We start from the raw sequence: 22204 nt of genomic DNA on the forward strand, positions 1-22204 counted from the left end.
AGCATGACACGCACTTGAGAATAGTACTGTAGACCCTTCAACAAAAGCAGCTTTATGCCAAATTCTCAAAGTCTGAGTTCTGGTTAGAGCAGGTGGCGTTTGTAGGTCACATCATTTCTAAAGAAGGTATCCAAGTGGATCTTGCCAAAATAGAAGCAATCAACAACTGGTGTAGACCCAAGAACGCTAGGGAGATCAAAAGCTTCCTTGGTTTAGCTGGATATTATAGAAAGTTTGTGAAAGACTTTTCCAGGATAGTCTTTCCACTAATAGCTCTAACTAGGAAGAACAAGAAGTTTGAATGGTTAGACAAATGTGAGCAAAGTTTCCAAGCATTGAAGAAAAGACTGACCAGTGTTCCCATTCTGACTGTTCCAGAGAGTGACAAGAGTTTTGACATATACAGTGATGCTTCCAAGATGGGCCTTGGAGCTGTTCTCATGAAGGAGGGGAAAGTTATAGCTTATGCTTCTAGACAACTCAAAGACTATGAGAAGAACTACCCCACTCATGATCTAGAGCTGGCAGCCGTGGTCTTTGCACTAAAACTCTGGCGACATTATTTGTGTGGAGTCCAGTGCAGAATCTTCACCGACCATCAGAGCTTGAAGTATTTCTTTACCCAAAAGGGCTTAAACATGAGACAGCGCAGGTGGCTAGAGTTGGTTAAAGATTATGACTATGAAATTCTCTACCACCCAGGTCAATCTAACAAAGTAGCGAATGCATTAAGCCGAAATCTAGTGCAACCCTGATGTCCTTGTCATGATTAGCATTGTCACTACAGAAGGAATTGTCAAACTTTAGAGTTGAAATTATTTATGGGCAACTCTCTGCATTGACCTTAGAGTCAACCTTGCTTGAGGATATACAGAGAAAGCAAAGTGAAGATCCAGATATACAGAAGATCAAGCAAGGGATACAAAAAGAAGAAAATTCAGAGTTTCGGGTGTCAGACAGTGGAATTCTTTATCAAGGGAGCCGCCTTTGTGTCCCCAATGATGAAGAATTGAGAAAGAAGATTCTGGAAGAAGCCCATAGTACGTCATAGTCCATGCATCCTGGTTCCACCAAGATGTATCAAGATTTGAAGCAGAGATTCTGGTGGTCTGGACTCAAGAGAGATGTTGCAAAATATGTCAGTACCTGCCTAACATGCCAGCGAGTCAAAGCAGAGCACCAGAGACCAGGAGGAGTTCTACAACCTCTCCCAATACCAGAGTGGAAGTGGGACGAAATGGACTTTATAACAGGTCTTCCAAGAACTACTAATGGATATGATGCGATATGGGTGATAGTGGACAGATTGACCAAGTCTGCCCATTTTCTAGCCATCAAGGTGTCTCACTCTATAGAGCAGTTGGCACAGCTATATGTTAAGGAAGTGATCAGACTTCATGGAGTCCCGAAGTTGATTATTTCCGATAGGGATGGGCGCTTCACCTCTCATTTTTGGGAGTGTGTCCAGAATGCATTAGGCACCAAACTCAAGTTCAGCACAGCCTTCCATTTCCAGACTGATGGACAGACAGAACGAGTAAATCAGATTTTAGAATACATGCTCAGGGCTTGTGCATTAGATTTTAAGGGTAGTTGGTGCAAGTATTTGTACTTAGCTGAGTTCGCCTACAACAATAGCTACCAGGCCACAATCAAGATGGCACCTTACGAGGCACTTTATGGCTGAAAGTGTAGATCACCTATATGCTGGTTGGAGACTGGAGAAAGAAAAGAAATGGAAGTGGAGCTGGGCATTCAGACAAAGATGATAGATGAGACCACTCAGGCTATCCAGAAGATCAGACAGAGAATTGAGACTGCCCAGAGCAGACAGCAAAGTTATGCTGACGCACGCCGTAGGCCACTTGAATTCCAAGTAGGGGATTCGGTTTTTCTCAAAGTTGCTCCAATGAAGGGAGTGATGAGATTTGGCAAGAAGGGCAAGTTAAGTCCCCGCTACGTAGGACCCTACCTGATCACAGAGAGGATTCGGAAAGTAGCTTACAAGCTGGACTTACCACAAGACATATCAGCAATACATAATGTATTCATGTCTCCATGCTAAAGAAGTGCCTCCACGACCCTAGCCAAGTGATTCAGCCTCAATCAGTGCAGATTCAGGAGGATCTTAGCTATGAAAGCAGACATATATGGATAGTGGACAGAGAAGTTAAGAGACTAAGGAACAAAGAAGTACCACTAGTGAAGGTCATCTGGCAGAACCAGAAGCATGAGGAAGTTACTTGGGAGCATGAGGACAGCATGAGACAGAAATATCCAGAATTATTTTAAGTTTGAGGATGAACTTTTTATAAGGTATGGGGAATTATAACAACCCAAATTTCCTCATTTCAAGTCCTAATAGTGCTTGAAATATTTAGAAATGCTTTAGAAATATTCTAGAGAATTTTAGGAATTTTTAGAGTATTTTTATGTAATTTTCGGAGTTCGTTTGGTATTTTTACCAAAAGAAACAAGTTGTAAAAAAAATAAAGAGGTTGAGCCGAGGTTCGAACCGAAGACCTCTGGTTAAGCAAAGCCTTAAGTTGTCTCAGATGACCAAGAACCCAGCAGGGCCGTGATGATCAAATAGATAGCGAAATTAATTTAAGCAATAGTAGATAACAGAATACTCTAGTTATAAAGGGAGATAAAGAGAGAATTAGGGATTATTTTCCGAGACCTAAATTTCCTCTCCTCTCTCGCGTGCGACGCCGTTCCCTGCTCGGGCGAAACCAGGAAAGAGGAAGCTAGGGCTTCTCTTCGGCAACCGGTCCAGGGTGATCTCCAAGGGCCTTCTCCACCATCGCGATCACCTTGTCGAGGAGAACACGTAGATGTGAAGGAGTTGCCGAGATTTCGAGTTTTCTCCGAAGCCCTAGAAGCGATTTCGGTTGTAAGTCTAAGAACAAGGTAAGTGCTTCTCACCTGCAGTAGGAGTAGCTCACGAATCCTTATTCTTCTTGTTTCTTTAAAGCATGTTGTAAGGTGTAGTGTTTTGATGTTTGCTGCCGTGAGTCTTAAGGAAAGGAAATGTATGGTGTAGGTTAAGCATGTGGGTTGTTTTCTTCAGGCTTTGTAAATAGAAATTCAGATTTCTGATATAGATTTTTCTATTTAGGAACTTAACAGGTAGGATCCGTTCATGTAAGAGCCTTGTAGGTTTCGGATGCTACTACTAGGCAATGAACATAAGATCGCTTGGATAAATTTCGAGCATGTAGTTAGTTTTCTTCCTTACTGCTAGCTTTCGATTTTTTTGTGTTATGAAATGAAGATGAACAACCTTTGGTTTTAGGAGCATTCAGTTAGATCCCTTAGTAGTGTAATTAGACCTGAAGTCTTGATTTCTGTTGCTCTATAAAAGTATAAGCTTTGAACAAGTTTTACATGGGCTTTGTTTAAAATTCCAGCAAGCTTCACATAAGCTTTAATTCCAACAAGTTTCAATTTTATTTTGTGCTGTAAAAGGGGCACGAACAACCCCTTTAGAGCTTATAGTGCAGATTTTTGTTAAGCTTATAGTGCAGATTTTATTAAGCTTATAGTGCAGATTTTTGTTAAGCTTATAGTGCAGATTTTATTAAGCTTATAGTGCAGATTTTGTTAAGTATTATAGTGCAGATTTTGTTAAGCTTACAGTGCAGATTTTTGTTAAGTATTATGGTGGAGATTTTTGTTAAGTATCATAGTGCAGATTTTTGTTTAAGTATTGCAGTTTTGTATGAGGCAGTCTTTTATTATAAGTATTAGCAAGTAATAAGTATTTTATTTGAGAAGGCTAGTACCCGACTTCCGAGATTATCGTTAAACAAATCCAGGTGACCGGTTCCGAGGTCTCGGCCCTGGTAAGACCAAGGTCTTTACCCTCGTAGAATTGGTGGCTCGCTACTTCAATTTCTATTAGGGAGCGCGCAATGGTACTAAGCCTGGGCCCAAGAGATTATTATTTTGAAGTATAAAAGTATAACAAGTGAAACAAGCTTCACATAAGTTTAAAAATCGACAAGCTTAGCTCTTTTATTCTTACATGTTTAGCATTTCAGTGTGTTTGATTCCTTTGCTATTAGATGAGCATGAGTAGTTTTATTTTAGAGCATTCAGTTTCTAGATTCCTTTTTATACACCTGCATATTCGAGTTTTCTGAGTTAGATAGCGCTTACTAAGCATTTCGCTTATAGTTGCATTTCCTCTTACTGCAGATAAAAGGAAAGGAAAGTTATAGTGAAGGAAGGCGATAAGGAGGTGTGGATGGATGTGTGATGCCTAGACTATGGAAGCCTTGGGATTTTGCTTAAGAATTCATTAAGATTTTGTATTTAGACTATTGGGATTATTCTTTCATGTTGCTGGATTTGCTCATTGAATATTTTAAGTTTTAGAATTCTTCCTTTTATTTGCTATGCACATTAGTTCCGCTATCTGAGTTGTATTATTGTTGCATGCATGTTCAGATTAATATATAGTTTTGGCATGTTCATATTAATATATAGTTTTAGTTGTGAACAAATAATTGAGTAGAATGTATTAGATGAGTTATTTATGTTTCCAGCTGTTACTTATTGTATCCTTTGAGTTTTTGAGAGTTTTAAGTATTGATATTTACATGTGAGCAACACTAGTTAAGAAAAGTTAATAGTACAGTAACGTCCCACCCTCACAGACTAGTAGAGAGGAGGGTGGGGTGTTACAAGGTAAGTATGCTAAAAAAACTTATTTTCTACTTTTGAACTTCATGAGTCTCGAATTGCAGAATCGAAACAAATTGAGAAGTCAAATCACAATGTTGCCCTATAAGCCGAGATGGACGATCCCGACTTTGAAGCGTCAATCGACGAAATAGAAGTGGCGCTATTGGTAAGTAAGTTAAATAAGTTTTTTAAAACTAATAAATTTAAATCACAGTCGAGCAAGCATCAACACAACAAAAGGACGGTTTGATGCTACAACTGCAACGAGGAAGGGCAAATCAAGGATGACTGCCCAAAATTAAAGAAAAGGATAAGGAGAAGTCTCAAAGACCGATGTCCTCTAAACGTAAGAGTCTGAAGGCCACATGGGATGAATCATCATCCTCCAAGTCTGAAGGTGAAACCTTCTCGGGATAGCATTGATGGCCAATCATCAAATAGATGAAGATGAGACTAGCTCAAAAATGAGCATAGATAAAGGAGGAGGATCATCAGAAGAAGAAAGCTATAATAAAGGGGGAGCATCAGAAATAGAGGTAAGTAAGGTACGCTCTCTAACTCCCAAGCAGTCCTTTCAGTTTATTAAAGTGCTTACTAAAGATTTAGTTAAATTAGAAAAGGAAAATGATATGTTAAAATTAAATTTAGCAAAGGCATGTCCTCTTGAGATGTACGATAATCTAAAATTAGAAAATTAAAAATTAAAAATTAAAATTGAAAAATTAAAAAATGATCATGCATGCTTAAATAAATTTCAAAAATCAAAACTTAGAATTTATGGTAAATTAAATTGGTATATTAAACATCACCAAGGTCAACTTAGAAAAAGTTTCCAAAAGTTATGTACCCCCTAAGTTCTTGATTAATCCGGTAGGAAGGAACCTATACTGGGTTCCAAAAACCTTTCTAGATTAATTTTTTCTAAGTTAGCACTTTCAGTAAAAAAAATTAAACAATTAATTTCTTTATAAGGCTTTGTCTAAGAAAGTGGTGTTGGTGCAATCGACCTCCAAGGTTTTAATGTCAGACAAATATGTTTAAGTATGTTTAATGGAGCTTGATCATAGGGAGTCCTAGTCATGGCTAGGCAATGGTGAGAAGTCAATTGAGTCTTGGAAAGTCCTCGTTGTAGGCTAGGCAAGGGAAATCTCGGTATATCGTGGAAGTTGGGTAGATAGGTCTGGAGGAACTGATCCCTGGGTAGCCAAATACCGAGGTGAGAGAAATCTTGGTATATCGTGGAAGCCAGGTGGATAGGTTTGGAGGATCTGATCCCTAGGTAGTCGAATATTGAGTCCTGGTGAGTGAAGCCAGGTGGAGAAAACCCTAGGGGGTGATAACCTTAGGTAATGAGAAGTCTTGGAGGAGTGAACTCCAAGCAAGGTTGATCGGATGGTTTCCGTTCGACCGCGCGCGGTCAACCGGACCAGTGGATCTAGGTAAATCTAGGTTTAGGTTTACCATTGTATTCTGTATTACTATTATTGCTACTGGCTAATGTAGTATTGCAGGAAAGGCCTTAGTGGATCAGGTGATCAGACACTGAGCAGAGAAAGTCCAAACAAGTCTGGAGGACCTATGATTGGCAGGTAAGTTGAGGTAAGCAACTGGAGGAGCGACAGTGAGGTCGTGTTCCTGAAAGGAACAACAATAGGTCACTGATCCAACTAAAGAAACCGGGAAGGTTTCCAATTGGAGATCAAGACAGTTGATCTGTCTAATATTATTCATGCATTATATACATTACTGTGTTAACCTTTGTGTTGCAGGAATACTATCCTTAACTCTGTGTTGTAGGTTCGGCTTGATCGATCGACCGAACGTAGGGATCGATCGACCGAACCAACTTGGCTCAGACCAAAGATCAATTCAGACCAAAGTGGAGCACAGTCCGATCGAAGCCTGAACGATCGACCGAACCAAAGGATCGATCGAACGAATGATCAATATTAAAGGCGCATTAAATGCAGATCACGATAAACCTCGACGAATAGAAAAGGAGCCTGTTCGATCGATCGAAAAGAGGGATCGGTCGACCGAACCCTCAATGATCAATTAATTGTCGAAGATTGAATCAGCATCAGATCTCAGTCAGGAAGGAAGGAAGCTGGTTCGGTCGACCGAACTTGGGGATCGGTTGACCGAACATCAACGATCTTATAAGAAGAAGCTCAAGGTCTGAGGCTAAGGAATGCTTTTTTGATCAACAAAAAGATTCTTCTTTGCACAAGTTACTCGTGCCACAAGTCTGCAACAAATCTTCAAGCAACTCCAGAAGTATCGACTACGCTTCATATTCTACTTCTGTCTGTATAATATTTTATATTGCATTATACTTATTATTTAGTAAGATAGTAGGGTGTTACTATCTTACTCATTTGTACGATCTGCTTCTTTCCGAGGATTTCAGAAAGAAGGGTTATAGTGGATTGTCCATTAGTGCAGTCAAGGATCGTGGGTCTTCGATTAGGAGTCGATCTAGGCTCCAAACGAAGTAAACGAAACGTGTCTTTCTCTTTCTGCTGCTTAGTCTGATTGTCTTCAAATTAGAAAAGAAAAGTTTTAAAGAGCATGATATTCACCCCCCCCCTCTATCGCACTCATTCGATCTGTCAAGTGGCTGTTGCTCCAATAACCAAGAAGATCTACTACCTCGCCACTATCTGTAAGCCAAAATATTGAAATAAAATATTTAATTAACTTACTGATAAAGCATGAAAATAAAAATTAGATATTGCTTTAACAGGTTTTTTAAACATTTTTAGAAATTTTTCAAAAATATTTTGTAAACAAAATAATTAAAAAAATTGCCTAAGTTAGAAAATTTACTTAGAACATTTTCTTGCTTAAAATTTTTGCAAAAACTTAATTCACTTTTTAAAAGTATTTATGTTTGCAAAAACTTTTTAAAAAATCTTTTTCTTAATTTTTCTTTTAACTTAGACATTTTTTTATGGAAATGATTTATTTAAAACTTGAATATTTACTTAGAAAATTATTTTTAAACTTGAAAATTTTTAATTTATAATTTATAATTATTACCCCTTTTTTTTTTGATGTGATCAAAAGGGAGAGATAGGACAAGTTTAGGGGGAGTTAATATTTTTTAATTTTTTTTATTTTTTACTTAGTATTACAAATTCTTTTATTGCAATCTTTATTCTTAAAATGTTAGTTTAGTCATTTCTTTAAATTACTACTTGTCGGTTTTATTTTCCCCTAACTTGAACTTTGGTTGATGCACATCAAAATGGGGAGATTGTTGGACCCCACGGTTGTTTTGATGTGATCAACCAAGTTCGGTTAGGTCTTGTTTGTTTTTTATCCCTGTGTCTAAGTGTGCAGGAGCTTATGAGTGCAGGAAGTCGAGCGGAAGACGCAGCTAGCGAGAAGGATGACATGGGAAGGGAGCCGATGGGATAGGTGCGTCCGAAGGACGAAAGAGCTACAAAAGAGTACACTAGTGGATGAGAAGAACGTGTGTGACGTTCGAGGGACGACAAGCCAGGACGGAAACCTGCTCGAGGATAAGGCCAAAAATTGGGTTCGAGTGAGCTCTATTTCGGTTGGCCACAATCACCCAAGTGATCGGAGCTTCGGAAGAAGAAAAGAAGTCAAAAGGAGCTGGAAAAACAAGCTGGAGGCGCCTTCAACGAAGTGTTGAAGGCGTCTGTGCTGCCTATAGGCTTGAGGGCGCCCTTATTGCCTTGAGGGCACCCTCCACATTGTCCATGGCACTCTCAAGGCCATTGAGGGTGCCCTCGACCCACTCTACTTGACTGTTTCGAGTATGAATAAAGTTTTATCCAATTCCTCAGTCGGAAGCGCCCTCAACCCCTTTGGAGGCGACCTCAAGGCTCAAGATAGAATTTTCAAGAGCTATATAAAGGCCCCCGGAGCTAGAAAATTATTAATTCAACTCTATAATCAATTCTTAGCAATTTGTGAGCTTTTTTAGTGTGTAAAAAGGCTTCTCCGCCTACAGTGAAGGAGATTCGTAGTGCGCTTTTTCAACTGCCTTGGATTAACAACCATCTAGGTTGTAACTAAGTAAAACACTGAGTCTTCTCTTCTCTGCTTACTTTTATTTCTATTTTATTTTATTATTGTTGCTATTCTTGAGTTGAAAGAACGAGGAGAGTTTTGTTTTATTTGCAGGTAATTCACCCCTCCCCTCTTGCCGGCCCCGCTGCACCAACACAACCAAGCAAAAGCAAATAAAGCAAAGCAATATGTAAAGTAAAAAGAAAAAAGAAGGTGAGATGGAATAGACTTCCCTGAAATTTCAGTGGTCGGGGCTGATTCAGTTCCAAAAGTCATTCTAGAAGTGGGATGAATGTAGGTGAAGTGAGGAATGCTCCCTCCACCTTCAACTCTTTAAAAATTTTCTCCGGTGGCCAAAGACGATTCAGTTGGAGTGTCCACTCCAGAAGCTTCATTATTGTATAAAGTATTAGGGCTTTCTTCAAATGGTAGAATGCATCCTTGCATGATTTACTACAAATGAAATATCTGTAGAAATCCTACACACTAAAAAGAAAATGATGCATTCCCTGCACGCATGCTGTGTGAGAAGGACTAGAAATATTAATAAAATTAACAGAGCATGAATCACAAGATGTATCGCATCCACTACAATCAAAATGAACTACCTCAATGGTATTTTTTAAAGATTCAGAAGAAATAGCAACTTTACCATCCTGAAAGATACCCGGAGGCTCTAGTATAGTGAATGTGGAATCATCTTGATCAGGTAAAGGATCTAGCTCTGGATCAGGAACAATCAACGGAAGTGATTCTTGAGTCTCCCCTACACTTCTATTGTCAAAAAGTACAAAAGTAGGCTCAACTGGCTAACTGATAGAAAAATAGACAAAGGAGGTGATTCTTGGGTCTCCCCTACACTTTCATTATCATTAAGAACACCTGCAACATATAGAATATTTGAAACAACAATATCATCAACAAGAATATTATCAGGATCAACTACAACATCACAATATAAAAAACTAGAAGAGTCATGTCAAGTAGCAGAATTAAAGTTAGTAATAGCACAAACTCTACAATTCATCTCCTCATAAATTGATGCAGTTGGTTGATCTGATAGTAACTGTAACTATGTCGATGAATGTGCTCTTTCATGGAATTGTATTTCTTGTTGATGCAAATATTGTTGTGATTGCTCCCTAAAATGTTGCTCAGGCTGATGGTGTTAAAACTAAGGCTGATAATACTGAGACCACTCAGAAATCCCTTCTTGTATGTTCCCATACCCGAATCTTGCAAATAAATTATACCTATCCTGCTGATGAGTCTGATAATACCAAGGATTAGGATGCTGACCGAACCAACAGGAGTAAACCGGTACTCTACTAACTGAGTCAACATGATTATTACTGGTAGTATGATTTGACAAATCCCCTTAGACTGTTATCCTTGATCTCTCATAGGGTCGACCGTGATCAGTGGTTGACCCATCACATGAAATATATGCTACAAACAACTAGACAGGTAATAAAAGAGTATTAACACATGTCATAACTAACTATCATCGACAACTACATATGTATTAAAACAAGTGCATGATAACAGTAAACAAATATACCTCCTATAGCTTGGAGATGTCCTGCTGCTATCTGGTCCCAAAACTCGAAAAGTCACATCGAGAAAATCAAAACATGAAATCCAAAATACAAGAATTAAGCCTTGTAAAACTAGCTCTGATACCAATAAATTATCACGCCCCAGAGGAGTCCTTGCCAAAGGAAAATCTGGCAACATCTCCCCTGTACCGATGACAATCTAAATCATATATACATCCACAAGTTATATACATTAGCCCACACAGCTGGAATATACACAACTACACAGCTATATATATATATTAAACAGCTCATACGACTGTACTAAAAACAAAGCGGAAAATGAAAGAAAGCTCATACAAAAAAAATGAAGACTGCTAACTAGCTAGGCTTACACAACCACAACAAAACAAATACAAACTCCACATAGCAAACTCTAAAAACAAAGTCGAATTTATACAACACCAACTCCACCAAAAACGTAAGACAAGTAAAGCAGAGATAAAATTGGAAATAGTCCTCGGATGTGACGTGGAACTTGAAGACAAGATACTCTAAGCGACACAACATATCTATGTGCTAACCTGAAATCAACAAGAAAAATAAGGGGTAGTGAGTATAACATACTCAGTGGGTATCAAGCAGATATGTATAGTAAAATATAACTACAAGTAATAACCATGCAGTACAGTCTCCTGATCAATAACAAGTAATGTAAAACTGAACAACAGAAGAAACTATACTCACCAGGACCTCCTATCTGAACATAAATGTGTGAACCATACAAACAGGTGCAGGGTCGTCAGACCAAATCCATAATGTCTCCTGTATACATGTCAATCATATGCAACCACCAAAATGCATCATTCAATATGCAGCAATCACAAGCAATAAATGTAATCCATGCATATGATGCAAATGACATGGTCACCCGTGATGCCAGTCAGCCACCTCACACGCGATGGTGTGGTCGAGTGGGTAGGGCTATGACAATTGTGCACTCTGGCATCACTACTCCTGAGTAACCGAGTGGACAAGATGCTGTCAAAGTACACCTATCCTCCTACCCCAAACATAGTGGGGGAGCCTAAGCTCTCATCTCCCTGTGTCATAGTCAATAGGAGGGATCTCTGTCCGCTACCACGCTGCACTCATCACTACCCATGAATGGACCAACGGAGCCCTGACAGAGCAAACTGCATGCACCTTGCCTGATATACCACTAATCTATGATTGGTTGTGTATGCAATCATGTAACTGCCTCAACAACAATGAAGTTGACAATCGTTCAGCATGCAATCATGAAAAATAATGCATGACACTATAGCATGTAACTCCTGAAAATATCAGCCTCCTCATAATGTGTACCAAAAGGAAAACCAAGTATATAACTCCTAAAAATATCAGCCTCCACATAATGTGTACCAAAAGGAAGACCGAGTCCATAACAATGATCTAGGTATCATGAATCTAGGTACACATACCAAGAAATAAATCTAGGTACACATGCCAAGTATATCTAGTAGCTAGACCTATATTTGGTACTGCATTGTATGTCACTACTTCTATAAACATAAGTACACATGGCAAGAATCAAGAGGACATAAGCCTAAATGCATAATAGATAACAATATAAGCATACTACGGGTATCAAGTAGTAAAATACCAAGGCAAATATAAACATAACCATTACTACTAACTATAACTACTACACATATCAGAACCACAATATCAAAAGAAATAAGTCAAAGGTACCCACCTTAATCAGTAGTTCGTATCGGAACAAATCCCACTTCGAGATGCTCATCTCGAATCAACGTCCTGCAAATCACATGATATACAGTTTAGCTAATCACGTATATACCAACTAGCTAAACCCAAAACACAATCCTAATTCGATTAGGTAATCTCGTTTAATTCCACCTAACAATCCAAATCCAATTAGATAATGAGTCCATTCTTAAACCACCAATCAATTCCTTAATTCTCACCAATCCATCCATTAATCGTCAACTAATCAAATCCAATGTAGATATAAAATTAACTTTAAAACTCACCTATACCCGTGTACTTCCCTGTTAACTCGCCGATGGAGCACCCGCTGCTAGAAAAATATGGCCAGATCTAAAATATTAGAGAGTCTCCAAATCTAGCACCCTAAATCACAAATCAACACATCCCCTCTGAGCATCAACCAAATCACTAATCAGATAACTTTCTTAAACAAAATACTTTACCCATATATGTGCCAATAGATTCAATTCATGTGGAAGAACCCACTTCTGGTAGCTAGGCGGTAATTTGTGTCACCGGTGGAATGGAGGATGTAGGAGCTTCAGTGGTGACATAAAATCAGGGCCATGAGACTAGCGGTGGTTGCTATGGTGTCAAGACAATGCAGAGAAGAGAACGGCGACAATGTGGCACTGGCATAATCAATCAGCAACGGCTAACCAAAACTTGATGCGATCCTACGACGACACTAAGTAGGGATCCAACGAAATCAAGCAGCGATGTGGAGTGGAGGAGGAAGAGGTCGACCCGAGTAGATCATCCTTAAGATCGGAGATGCAATGTCGAGCAGAGATTCGACACGATTAACAAATTCTAGTAGAGATCTAGCATGCTCGGTCGATAGGGGGTCGACATCTAGGGCTCGGCTGAAGACATGGGATTAGATGCTTAGCTTCCGACGAGCACATGGTGTCTGCGACCAGGAGAGAGGAGATCAAGTGGCACACGGGTGGCTGGTAGTTGGCGTCAGGCAGTGGCAGTCGATGGCGATGCGGAGAGAAGAGTAAGGGGGAAGAGGCTGTGGTTGGGTGAATGAAGAAGGAATCTGGATGCTTCGCAAGTTGTTTGTGTCGGCGACGAGATGAAGATAAGGGAAACGTGGTCGACGATCGGCTGGTGCCAATTTTCGCTTCGAGTGGTGGCGCGAGGAGGGGAAAAGGAGTGCGGCAGGGATGGGGGAAGAGAAAAGAATCAGGAGAAGGGGGAGGGCGTTAGGGATCAGGGGAAGAAGAAGGAAATTAACGAGGAATAAGTTTAGTTTTTGCTTTATACCTAGGTTTAATTTCATTAAATCCTAAGTTGATTTACCAATCAACTCTCACTTAATTGAGTATTCCAAACAAGTTTTTCCCAAGCCTATAAATTCATCTCCTCAAACTACGACATTCGAGCTCCAAAAAATTCTCAGAAAATTTCTAAAAATTCTTAAAAATTCCATTAAGGTTATTCATCCATTTAACCTTATTATACTATTATTATTCTGTTGCGGTGTTTTACATTTGTACATTATAAAATCTAAAGAAACCTCGAGTTACATTTGAGGGTAGTCTAAATTTACAACAAGAAAGAAAAGGGAGAGGCATGACACATAGGTTGTATTATTAATTACAACACACACAACCAATCACATTGGGGTTAAGGGTCATAAACATGCACTATGTCACATAACATTCATAATATTTTATAATATAAAATCTACTACAACTTAGTATATGCCTTCGCAAGTGGTTTTGATACTACTGTAAAGAACTATAACACTAAATACGCGGAAAGCGTAGCGGAAACAAGTTCCTTCCAGAAGATCAATGCAACGGAAACCGCATACAAAGTTTAATGAATGGAGTTTATACCTTTGTTGTGCGTCCTTCTCAATCTCGACAGCAACGTTTCTTTAGATGTGGATCTCAGCGCGATCAGTATGTCCATGCCTCTACGGTATCAACACAAACACATTATCCATCCATCTCACAAACTCAGACTTGGAAAGGAAACAACCTTCGTTGTGCTAGCAACTCTACAAGGTTATTTTTGGCCAAGAGAAAAAGAGAAAGAAGAGTAAAAACAAAGAAGATCACCATCACCCAAAAGGTCACTTCATCTATATAAGGTGACTTCATAAAAGGATTACTTTACCAAATAGGTTACTTTACCAAAAGGTTACTTTACCAAAAATGCTACTTTACCTAAAGGTTACTTTTACAAATGGCTTTTTTACTCATCCAATGAATACAAAATTGTTTTTGTCTCTTTATCTTCCTTTTTAATTAATGATGTATTAATCTCTATTAATATTCATTAATCTTAATAGGTTGGATTTAGTATATTGGATTAACCATTAACCCAATAAGCTATTAACCCAATAAACCAATGAGTCTAACCCATTACTCAATGAGTCTAATCCGAATTCATTCGAGTCTAACTCAATGTATATAATTCGGATTAGACTTAATCCTATGATCCATCTCCAAATCAACATATTCTTTGTGTGTGACCCAATAGACTCTCATAATGTTGGTAATGTATCTAAAATCATTTTAGATACATAAGCAATGAGTGACATTGATAAGCCGTAAAATACTGATGTGTCACGAATGAGCTTATCAAATTAACAATGTATATTCATTGAACCCCTTAACTACATAATAATGTTGTAATAACAAGCCCAGGATCGAATCTCTCGAGGAACCAACGATAGGATGCATGGAATCTAGGATTGTATTTTATTCCTATTTTTGGGGTTTTAGCATATAAATGGGGGTTTGAATTCTGAATCTAAATTACATAAATGAAAAGCTAAGCGAATAAGAAATCTATCTTAAGCAATAGAAAAATCTAACTAAGTATCTCCGATTAATCCATACGCATTGTCACACTACGTAATGAATTTCATCATCAACACCATTAACCCAAAATATGAAACAGCTAAATAGAATTAAATCTGACCTACAGCAAATATTAAACTCTAACTTAAAACTAGCCAACTTAACAATTAACCAAGCACAAATCAAAAACAAATTAAGCTTCAATAAGGTAATGAAGTACTAGATTACTTGCTAAAAACATAACCAACATTAAAAGAAACCTGTGCCAAGCTACAAAACAGTAGTAAAAGGAACTAAAAATGGTAAACCGTTCCAATCTCACAATCAATTTAACAATCTTCACACTCTTGCCATCACAAAAGAGGCCGGAGTCAAGAACGCCCAACTCCGGTCATCAATGAAGAACCCTCAGCTGCATATCTGCTCGAACTTGTTTAGCCACACCGATGGAACACCTCCGGCGAGCTAGAAACAACCTGTAACCTCTAGATGGCCGAAAATCTGGATTTCTACTAACCGGAGCTCTCTGAATCTGGATGGAAGTTGTGGATTGCGGATGATCGTCGGATGAAGCTCAGGAACAATGGAGGAACGCCACCAATGCTCTCTGATCGGAAGGGAATCACAAATCTGAGGGAACGCCCTCAAACCTGAGAAAACAGAGTATAGCCAGAAGAAGAAAACGCGCTGGAGGGAACGCCTGCCGGTGGCACCAGATGATCGGAGAAGCTTCCTCACTAACGTCGTTGCTTGAGAAGATGATCGAAGAAGGAATCGGGGTCGAAACTCGCCAGTGGCGCCCACGCGACGTGAGCACTATGGAGGAGATCGACGAAGTAGGGTGTACTGTAGCTTCTCTATTTAAATCAGATCCAGATCTGAACAGACGGCTGTGAGCGATTTGGAGCTTGATCAACAGTGAAAAGTCTCTAAAAATCTGATCCGAAGGTGCTGATCTTGATCAAGGGTCTGGATCTACTCTCTCTTAGGTCAGATCGACCAGATCTTTACTGGATGGTTCAGATCTGTCCAATCTTCGATGAACTGTCCATAATACTCTGCAGCTTGATCTTCTCGTTTAAACTCTGATTCGAGCACAAATTCGGTTTGAATATATCCAAATCTAAGATCCTTTGATGCCTACAAAATAAGAATAAAATATTAACATCAAATAACATGAAAAATAAAATAATTTGTAATTAGGTCCAAAATCGATACAATGCATAAAATATGATGTAACCATGATTTAAACCTATGAAATCAACATCAAATCATGCATAAATGAATCAAAATAAAATAGTAAAATCATGGTTATCAAATCCCCTACACTTAGTCTTGAACGTCCCGTGCAAGTAAAGAAAATTAAAAATCATCTCCATAAACATTCCCTAGCAATACCTAGAAGATAGTAAAAGGAATTTTAACTAAGACCATCTAAAGATCACAAACAATCATGAATATAATCCAAACAATAATCAGTAGGTATGGTAGCTTCAATCCAATTGAAAAATTAAGCAAGTTGCAATCTCACAAGGTATTTACCTATTCTAACTCTCACACTCAAAACATGTAAAAGTGGAGCTCACTCAATGCAACTCACAACATTTCACTACCATAAGTTTGCTTATTTTCTAATTCTCCGCCACTATAAAACATAGCATACATGAATCAAAAGGATTTATTAACAAGAATTGAAATAGAATCAAAAAGAACAATTAAAGTGAATGAAATAGGCAAAGGAAAAGAATTCAATGAAAAATTGAGAAGATGAGAGTATTGGAGGAATATACTTGATGAGTTGACCATTTTGATGTGAAAAGCGATGAATACCATTTGTCGTTACCAATTCAAAAGATCAAGCTAACCTCTCCTTCAATTTGATGGCAAATCGAACTTCTTGATACTCTATCTCCACACTTAATACTCTTTTTATTTGCCCTTTTTCACTTTTTTTTACTTCAATTCCAGCACTTTGAAACTAAAAAAAAATCTCAAGTCATGAACAATAATTCCCTTGCCCACACTTAAAATCTTGGTCGTCTCGAACAATGCAACAAATCATGTTATCCACTTATTTGACACACTTTAAACCACTGTTTCCTTATCTTCATTCTGCAGCTTTTTTCCTTTCTGTGTTTATTTTTTTTTGTAGATTTTCTTTAGTTATAGATTTCACACAATTGCAGCAAAAGTTCAGATATCAAAGTTCACAATGACTAATCAGCATTTAGAGTTGGCACATCTACAAATTCCAACAGCAGCCTCATCATTTCTGCATATCTGCAGTTGTTGCTAACTCGAAATTCATAACACCAACTCTCCAATTTGATCTTTATGCTGAAATGAAGGAAAAGAATATGTTTGTCAAAGAATTAAAGCTACCAAAGAAAGGTTCAGAAGCTCAGCAACCTGGTTCAGCATCAAATGTCAAATAGAACTCAAAGAATTCCCTTGGTTATGAATTCTAGTTAATAATCTGCAATCAAAATGGCACACAAAAATTGAAATGTTCTACTTGACTATCAGCAAAACAGATTCGTCTATTCTTTTCTTCCAACAGAACCTTGGACTCAAATTTTAGAATTCAAAAGTTGAAGCAATTCCAGCTTATCTCATAAACAATTCTGTTAAACACAATTCTGCAGCCTTGAACAGAAAATTCAAAACATCATTATCAATTCTACACTTCAATTTGCACTGAGAAAAGAACTCCAGATCTGTCCATTCTATTAGGTTGCTGAATATTCCTGGATCCTGAAATTTCTGCAGGTTTTTCAAAATTACAGCAGAAAAATTTCAAAACTGCACTAACAGGGCATTGAAATGTAAGATTGACTGATCTGATTCAGAATTTGCAGCATTCCCTGGTTCATAAAAATGTATCTCAACAACTCAATATAAGAAATTAGTAGATCAAATTCTGAATTCGCAAAGTGAACAATCAGCAATCCAAATTTGAAATTCAGTTTAAGCTCAATTTAAAAGAATTTAAGCTGCCGGCTGATCAATTGGAGGAACAAGTAATCCACATATTGGAATTTTCTCACAACAGAATTTCCATTTCAAAATTCATTTCAAACTTCACTTATGCATCTCTGCTTAAAGACTTAGCTGCACCTTGATGTTCACTTACAGCAGCAACAGATTTCATCAATTTCTGCATTCCAGCATACAGATTCTTTAACCAGGAATTTGAGTTGGCACATTGCTTCAAAAGCTAAACAGCCAATAGTCTGATTTCTGCACAGTGCGGAATTCTGTTTTTCTGATTTCTAGATTTGATTTATGAGTTGCAGAATTCTACACTGGATTTCTGATCCTACCATTTATTTCAGCACAATACAGAACTTGACTTGAGTTTCACATTGGTTTTAAGGCGGTTCCTAGATTTTGATACTCCATTTGATACAAAACAATTTCCATCGTCCATATTCTGCAGATTTTTAAAACTGAACTTAAGTTCAGAATTCACAATTCTAGGTGATCTCAATTCAAATCATAGAAGGTTTAACATGGAATAAGGAGCATTTCTTAACAGAATTTCACATGAAATTCCATTGATCAGAAAAATGCAAAGAAACTTGGATCATAACATTCAATGTTGTTTATTTCTAACAACAAACTCTAAAGCCAACTGCAACATATATACTCTTCTAACTGAAAAACCATTTGATTTAGCTATAAACATAGCTCCTGAAATCATAGCTTCAACAACAGAATTCAAGTTGTTTCATCAATTCCAGTATTTCCTTTCGGCTAAATTTCTTTCTTCAGAAACTACACAGCAAAATAGAGATCACTATTGCCTACAGCTACAGCTTCTGAGGACAGAATCCATTCCAATTCTCAAGGAACTTCTTCTGTAATTTTAATCAGCTCCTCTTTTACTTCTTCTCTATTATTTCAGACAACTTTAGTTATTAATTCTGTAAGGTATTCCCGCATTTCTGCGAAACTCCAGCTTCAACAGCTCTATTCAGTCTCAGTTTTTGAAACTCTTTCACTGATCAATTTCCAACACAACATTGATACTAAACTCTTCATTTCCCTTTCTGTTTCAAACTCAAACCTTCAATTTTCTGCAGATTCTTGTTCCTGCATCTGCAATTTCTGCCTTTCTCAATAAACTTCTTCTACTTCAGATCTCAGGAATGGTAGGAACGGGAACTATAAACCTTCGAATTAGAATATAGGCTAATCTCTATAATTGTTGACTCGAGCTTAAGCTTGAGAAATTCCAAGTCAAAGAAGTTCAGCTAGTCACTAATCAAAAACTGCACAACTTTTGGCATGTAACAAGTTCCTTAGGTCCAGATTTTACAAAGTTCCAACAATTCAAAACTAACTGTGCCACTTCATCAAAACTGATTTTCTTAAGTTGTACTGAAGTTCACTGAGCATACATAAACATCTCAGTTGCATATCTGCTAAAATGGAGTTTTAGAATCCCAACATTTTGGAGTCTCGTGTTCTTCCAAATTGAACCACATAAAGCAAGAACATCCATTAAAATTGCAAACTTATTAAGTTCAAAATTCAAAGCCTAAATTGATTTCAGCTTGTTGATTGAAGAATTCGGCTTAGCATCAACTTTCATCAAATGCTGCAACTTCAAAAGATGGTGTCCAGGTTGTTGCTGTTCAAAACCTAATTGGATCAGTCTCCATTTTTTCCTTTTGTCTCTACTTAACCATTATTTGGTACCAAACAGTTCTTTGCAGTAAGAGTTGCAGAACAAAAAGTCAGAATTCTTAAAGCTGGAGACAAATTTTTAGGATGATCATTACATCCCAGATTTCAACTTCAGACTTTAATTGCAGAACTATGAATTCACTGAATTGAAATACCTCAGGTTTCAATCACATCTTTTGCTCTTCCAAAATCTTATTAACTTGATACGAATCCCAACTGCTTAAGCATTGCAGTATTTGTAACTTCAGAAATTAGTGCCAGTAAGCATTTCAGAATATCAAGTTCTTGCCCAAACTCAAAATAAATGGAATTCATGATGTTACTAATCAAAGACAGCATAGAGGTTTGGCACTAAACATGTACTTGTTAATACATTGGTTTCTTTTCTGCAAATGCTGCAGAAATTTCGAGTTTGGATTCTAGTTTTTCAGAGCTAAGTTTCAGTGTTTTGACTTGAATTTCAGAAATGCAATCAATGGATCTAGAACTTGAATTCTGAATTTTTAAGAATTAGAAATTCAGTTTCAGCAACAATAAGTCTCATTTTCTTGAACTGAGTTTTAGAAACTATATTTTTGAAAACACAGTAGCATCAATTCAGAAATTTAGGATTCAAACTCAGCAACTTCTTTGTATATGAATGGAAAGACAAATAAAATTAGTTCACTATCCATAAACAGCTTCATCACTAGCAAACCAAGACAATTCTGATTGAAATTATTGTTATCAGAGATTTGCAATGATATAGTTACAGCTTCTGATTATTAGCAAAACTAGGACTAAAGCTCAATGGAATTTCAAAACCTGATAACAAAAGATGATAGAGTAAATTCCAAATCAGTTTCGAACTAAAACTGCAAATCTGTATCTGATCTGCAATCAAATTGCTTCTTCTTATAGCAACTTCTAATTCTTGTTACCCAGCATTATGTGCTCACTGATCCTGTTCTAAAGAATTATCATGATGCTACCTTCAGCAGCCAGGAAACTTCTAGGATCCAATTAAATTCTGCCAAAAGTAACTTACAACAGCTCTGCATTCTGAGTTCAATTTCAGAATCAGTACTTAAAGATTTTCAATTCTGCATTTCCCAGTTTTTAGATCAGATCTCGTGACATTCCCAACTTCAATTCATTGAAAATTTGATCCAAGCCACAGAATTCCAGCAACTACTAACATTAGAAATGATAGAAACCCATCATTTCTGGCATACTAATTCTGATAACTGCAGGACAGAATTCTGCAACTACATCCCTAGTATGGTTCTTTATTCAATCTTCACACCGATGATGCACATTGTGCTTCCCACTGATTCGATACAAGTTCAGAATTACCACTCCTGCTTGATTACAGACTCCAGCAATTTGTTCTAATTGCATAAATGGAATTCTGAGAATTTTCTTTCTCTTATTCATTTTGTTTACTTTCTTTAGTTCCTTTTGATTCCAAAGTAATTTCAGCTTAGATCATGTAGAATTAAGACTGAAAGAAGCTATCATTTAGCACTGAATCAATAAGGAATCCAATTCAATTCATTTCAGATCAGAAAATAGCTTGAAAAATTGGCACAAACTTACACATCTTCTGTATATTATTTTCCATTACTGCAGCTTACAGCATTCTTTCTTCTTAAACTTGTTACTGTCCAGAAAGTATGTAAGAGAAGTTGGCACAAATCAAGTTCAGCATTTAGCTTCAGCTTTCCTCTAATAACTTGCAAACAACCTTTTAATTGGCACAAAGATAAATCAGAACCCCTTTGTCTAATTAGAACTTAGAGTTGTTGTACACCACTGAATTATCACTTTTAGCAAATCATAGAGATTAAGGACTCTTGTCACTTCCATTTCATTCCCAAAAGTCAAAGAGCAACCCCCATGAAGCCATCAAAAATCCTTCAAGCCCTCTTATTTTGTCCAAAATCCTCCCCCACACTTACAACCTTGTCATCTTGCACAATCTAACTCATCAAAATATTATCCACACTCTCAATAAAAGAATGACAAGCAAAGATAATTAAAGGTTAAAATGCTAGATGAGAATGTTTCAAGAAAATTGTGAAGAAAGAAATTAGAATTTATGATGAAACGAGAATGACAAACATCCTTCCTTTTCATGCATACATATGCTATTGTAATTTTGAAAAGAAGCTAAGCAAGTTCTAGAGTTCAATTGCTATGAGTGCATGTCACACAAAGAAAATAATAGAGTTTAGGCTTGTGGTGGTCCTCACTAGGTATTTTATTGCAATCTACTCAATTAATTAAATTGGAATCCACCACCAAACTAACCAAAATCATGTAAGTAGAGCATTCAATCATGTCAAATGACCTAAAATTGATGATCAAATTTAAAAGACTTTTACCATCTAAAAAGTATTACTAAAACAATTAATGGAGAATTTTATTAAAAATGGCATGCTATGTAACTAACAAAATGCAAAATATGAAAGTAAAATACAAAATGCAAAGTATGAAACTAAAGAGACGTATAAAAAATTTATTAGACACAAAGCATGAATTTAAATGCAAGAAAAAAAATGAAATTGGAACTAACTCCCCTTTAATTCCCGGTGGTTGAAGAAGATTCAAAAGAAAAAGCCATCCTGGAAATGGAGTAAT

At 37.3% G+C, this 22204-nt stretch overlaps 1 long non-coding RNA gene across 3 annotated transcripts; it reads right to left on the bottom strand.

The window, feature by feature from the left end:
• Positions 1–10678: 10678 nt before the first annotated feature.
• On the bottom strand, positions 10679–13305 carry LOC122032497. Of its 3 annotated transcripts, XR_006126109.1 has the most exons (5): positions 12512–13305; positions 12332–12431; positions 12034–12095; positions 11022–11099; positions 10679–10858 (listed from the first exon to the last, which is right to left on the bottom strand). It is a non-coding gene; the product is annotated as an uncharacterized LOC122032497 (long non-coding RNA). The 3 variants fall into 3 exon arrangements; XR_006126108.1 differs by lacking the exon at positions 11022–11099; XR_006126107.1 differs by having other exon boundaries at positions 10679–11099.
• Positions 13306–22204: the final 8899 nt, after the last annotated feature.

The sequence above is a fragment of the Zingiber officinale genome, chromosome 11A, assembly GCF_018446385.1.
Source record: "Zingiber officinale cultivar Zhangliang chromosome 11A, Zo_v1.1, whole genome shotgun sequence".
NCBI classification, from domain to species: domain Eukaryota; kingdom Viridiplantae; phylum Streptophyta; class Magnoliopsida; order Zingiberales; family Zingiberaceae; genus Zingiber; species Zingiber officinale.